Genomic DNA, 4,914 nt, shown 5'->3' with positions numbered 1-4,914 from the left:
AAATGAACTATAAAGGATACATTCTAATTATCTTTACATAGACTCTATTGCTTTCATTTAAACTTGGAATTTTGCTTTAAATATTAATAATAACACATCTTATTTGGAGACAAATTAATCAAGATGAAGTAAATATTGAGAAAATATTTAAAAAAGGATTCTTAATCAGTCCATTAATTAATAATTCTAAAACTGTTCTACAAATGAAAGTGGACGAGTGTAGAAGTCAGAAAGAGCAGATTGATATAAAAATGGAGTATTTGCAACCATAAAAAGAAATGAAATTGAGTTATTTGTAGTGAGGTGGATGGACCTAGAATTTGCTATACAGGGTGAAGTAAGTCAGAAAGAGAAAAACAAATAACATATGCTAACACATATATATGGAATCTAAAAAAAAAAAAGGTTCTGAAGAACCTAGGGGCAGGACAGGAAGAAAGATATAGACGTAGAGAATGGACTTGAGGACACAGGGTGGGGGAAGGGTAAGCTGGGACGAAGTGAGAGTGGCATGGACATATATACACTACTGAATGTAAAATAGATAGCTAGTGGGAAGCAGCCACATAGCACAGGGAGATCAGCTCAGTGCTTTGTGACCACCTAGAGGGGTGGGATAGGGAGGGTGGGAGGGAGATGTAAGAGGGAGGGGATATGGGGCTATATGTATACGTATAGCTGATTCACTTTGTTATATAGCAGAAACTAACACAACAATGTAAAGCAATTATACTCCAATAAAGATGTTAAAAAAAATGGAGTATTTGATCAAAATTGATCATGGTAAACGCTAAGTTCCTTGAAGGCAAAGATTCTCCAGAATATATATATTTTTTAATTCCCATTGCTTACCACAGTTCCTGACTCATAAATGGTGAAAATAACATTTGACAAAATAATTAATACAATTAATTATAAAATTAATAATATTCTTTAAATTGATTAATTTTATAATTAATACAATTAATTATAAAATTGATAATATTATAAAATATTAATAATTAAACTTTTGATAGAAAGTTTTCTAAAATGAAAATTTCTATTGTTAATCTTTTATGGCTTTTTGAATAGAGATCTCCAAGTCACATTGCTATCTTGTCATTTAGGATAAAGTGCTCTTGAGTTAAACCAATGGGATTTAGGCAATGTATTAATTTCCTATTGCTGCTGTAACAAATCACAACAAATTTAGTGCCTTAAAAACAAATTTATTATCTTACAGTTCTGGAGGTCAGGAGTCTGAATTGGGTTTCAAATGGGTGAAAAGCAAGGTGTTGGCAAGATGAAATTAATTTCTGGAGGCTTTAGGCAAGAATTTACTTTCTTACATTTTCCAGATTTTAGATGCTGCCTGCATTTCTTGGCTTGTAGTCCTCTTCCATCTCCAAAGCCAGCAGCAGTTGGTAGAGTATTTCTCATACCACATCACTTTGACACTGACTCTTATGCCTCCCTCGTCCACATTTATCAATCCTTGTGGTTACCTTGGGCCTACCCAGATAATCCATGATGTTCTCCCTATTTTAAGGTCAGCTGATGCATACCATTCCATTAGATGGCAGCTAATTCCATCTGCTACCTTAATTCCTACTCTGCCATGTAACATAACATATTCACAGATTTCAAGGTCTAGGACATGAACCTCTTTGGGAAGCTATTATTCTACCTACCACACACAGAAATCACAATGGGACAAGAAAGGTAGGCGACCTTGTGAGGACAGCCTTTTGGACCAGTTTAATGTACTACTATTACTTTCTTTATATCTGAATGTATATTAGGAATTGCTGAGTAGTTATATGCATAGATTTCCCCATCTTGCACATTCCAGTGGATGTTCTCCCAGGTGGGGGATCGCTACATGTAGAGAAGAGCTACTGCCTTTGTAGTAGCTCTTAGTAGTGTTGGTCCCACAACACTAAAGAACGTTCTGAACTACAAATCCTTGTGACTGATGATGGCATAATAAGAAATATATATTTGATCTTTGTCTCTGGGTCCTGACAACGAGCTCCTAAAACCCTTGTAATTTCCTGAGTGATAGGGGTGATAGCAGCATCTTTTGTTTCTGACACAGGGCTCCTAAATCCCTTGGAATTTCCAGGGTGATAGGAGCCTCTTTTGTTCTAATGAGCTGACTCTTGGTGGGACCCTAGATAAATTCAGGATAGGGGCTGGTCACCAGAAAGACTAAGCTTTGATTAGAAGCCTGAAAGTTTTAGTTCCACTCTCCCCAACCTTTGAGAAGGAAAAAGGGAGATTAAATTAATAATCAATCATGCCTATGTGATGAAATATCCATAAAAGCACCTAAATGGTAAGGTTGGAAGAGCTTTTGTATTGATGAATGCGTCTACATGCCAGGAGAGTGGCATGCCCTAACTCCACAGGACAGAAGCTCCTGTGCTCAGGACCCTCTGGACTTCACCCTATGTACCTCTTCATCTGGCTGTTCATCTGTATCCTTTATAATATTCTTTATAATAAACCAGTAGATTTAAGTGAAGTGCTTTTCCTAAATTCTGTGAGCCATTTTAGCATATTATCAAACCTTGGGGGCAGGGTATGGAAATCCCTTAAATTTGTAGCTGGTCAGTCAGAAGTCCTAGGAGTTGGGAACTTGCATCTGGCATATGCAGTTGGGGCAGTCTTGTGGGACTGAACCCTGAATCTGTGGGATCTGATGCTTACTCCAGGAAATTAGTGTCAGAAATGAATCAAATTGTAAGACACCTAGTTGGTGTTCAGAGACCTGGAAAATAGATTGTCAGTCTGAATGAAAACTTCATACATTTGTGGGCAGAAGGACTGTGAGTAAAAATGGTTAGTGTTGATTATTTCACTGAAAGAAACTAGGTAATGGAAGCATCCTCCACCTTGGAGTATTTCGTAGGGCCTAGACATCTGTTAGACTCAGCAGAGAATGGTGCCATTTCCTGTATCTTCCATGAAAAATATCTGCCAGGACCTCTGGGTATCTGCCCTGCTCCCATTCCTGTAGCTGTTAGTCATTCCATGGACGAACAAATACCACCCAGTCAGTGACTGGACAACAAGACAGGGTGTATTGACAGCCTTAGGCAGTTTTTCCATAAGCATGCACTGAATGTAATTATCCTAACTGAATTGGGAACCCTAAGGCTTACCAGCCAGCTAGAGGCCATGTTGAAGGTGCCATCAACTTGCACTCCCTGAGTGATGTAGGTCAGATCTGCAGATCACCAGCAGTTGTCAACAATTTCCCTCTAGGGGTATCACATACATTCCTGGAACTGTACTTCTTGAGGAAAGCCAGGAATTAACTTGCCTCTGAGAAACATGGTGATTGTATCTTGCTGGTGGTTAGGGGAGACTTTCAATTGTTTAAGGCAATACCACAGTCAATCGTGTGGTTCTCAAATGACTGTAAAGAAATCTCAAAAATGAAACTATGCCTGGTTACTTGTATTTAGCAGATTGGTGGACTTCAAGATGTATATTCACGTCTTAATCCTCAGAACCTGTGAATGTTACTTTATTTGGAAAAAAAGTGGTCTTTGTAGATGCAATTTAGTTAAGAATCTTTGGATGATGAGTTTACCCTGGATTACCAGGTGGGCCTTAAATCCAGTGACAAGTGTCCTTATAAGAGAAAGGCAGATGGACACTTGACAGACAGAAGAGTTGAAAGCAATGTGACCACAGAGGCAGAGATTATAATGATTTAGCCACAAGCAAAGTAAAACCTGGAAGAGGCAAGGAACAGATTTTCCCTAGAGCCTGTAGAGGGAGTGCTGCCTTGCCAACACATTGATTTTGGACTTCTGGCCTCCAGAAGTGTTAAAGAATAAATTTCTGGTATTTCCAGTAGCCAAATTTGTGGTAATTTGTTACAGGAGCCATGGAAAACTAATTCATTCAAGAAAGCTTCCCAGGGGGATAAATGGCTCATTAATTTTGTGTTTTTTAGACAGTTATCCCAAGGAAGGGAGTCATTTAATTAGAAAAGATCATATGAAATTTGTACCTGACTTTGGTCAATGACACAGCTCTGGCCTTTGGAGGCAGTCAGGTCATCCCCAAGTCACTGGCCAGGGTTGTTATGAATGATAGACTTGTTCTAACTTCCTCCCTAGGAACCAAAGCAGTGTATATACACTTGCTAATACAGTCTGCTGCACCTAGAGTAATGCTTTCTGCTAAGAGGAAAGTTCAATTCATAAACCTAAGGAGAAATCCACTTTTCTTTCTAAGATAGACACTGATGGTTTGGCTTATGGGTTCATTCTCCAGATTGGAGCCAGGACTCTTGAGCACGAGGTTAAGGTCCATATTGCTAGCTGGCCTAATTATACTGCTTGGAATCTTGTTGATAATAGTCTTAACTAAATACTGACAGGAGAAATTGAACAAATTTGGTGCCAGTCTCAGTTTCTCAGATTCATCAGAGTGGCCAGAAAATGTTGTACCCATGGGAAAATTCACTAGAAGCCAAGATGACGTAGAAACAAGAAGTAGATATTGGTGGGAGACAATTCTCTGTGGGTTTCTCATGTCTCTGAACATCTCACAAGCAGAGGCACTGTCTTTTTCCTGACAATCTTTTCAAGAGTATTTATAGAACAAATAGTCTTAGAAGCCTTATTTCTCTCCAGAATACAGGGCCGGTTTATTTACTATCCAGGATAATAAAGATATAGTCTCCCTTTGGAGAAGGCTTGCTCCCACTATAAAATATTCGGGTTTCCTAGATCATGCGGTTCTGTCCTGTAATCTATCTCCCTGCAAGTGTGGGTATCATCAAGCCCTGTTTATATTGTGGCCTGGGGTCTGTAGCTCAGAAAACTGGAGCAAATGCTACTGTTATGAGTAATAAAGTCTATTGCTTCTGATCCCAGAGTCTCTTCCGCCAGCACCCATGTAACTGTGGCAGCC

The sequence above is a fragment of the Neophocaena asiaeorientalis genome, unplaced genomic scaffold (assembly GCF_003031525.2).
Source record: "Neophocaena asiaeorientalis asiaeorientalis breed wild unplaced genomic scaffold, Neophocaena_asiaeorientalis_V1.1 scaffold48, whole genome shotgun sequence".
NCBI lineage: Eukaryota > Metazoa > Chordata > Mammalia > Artiodactyla > Phocoenidae > Neophocaena > Neophocaena asiaeorientalis.
The sequence above is the reverse complement of the archived record's forward strand: the minus strand, read 5'-3'. Positions refer to the sequence as shown.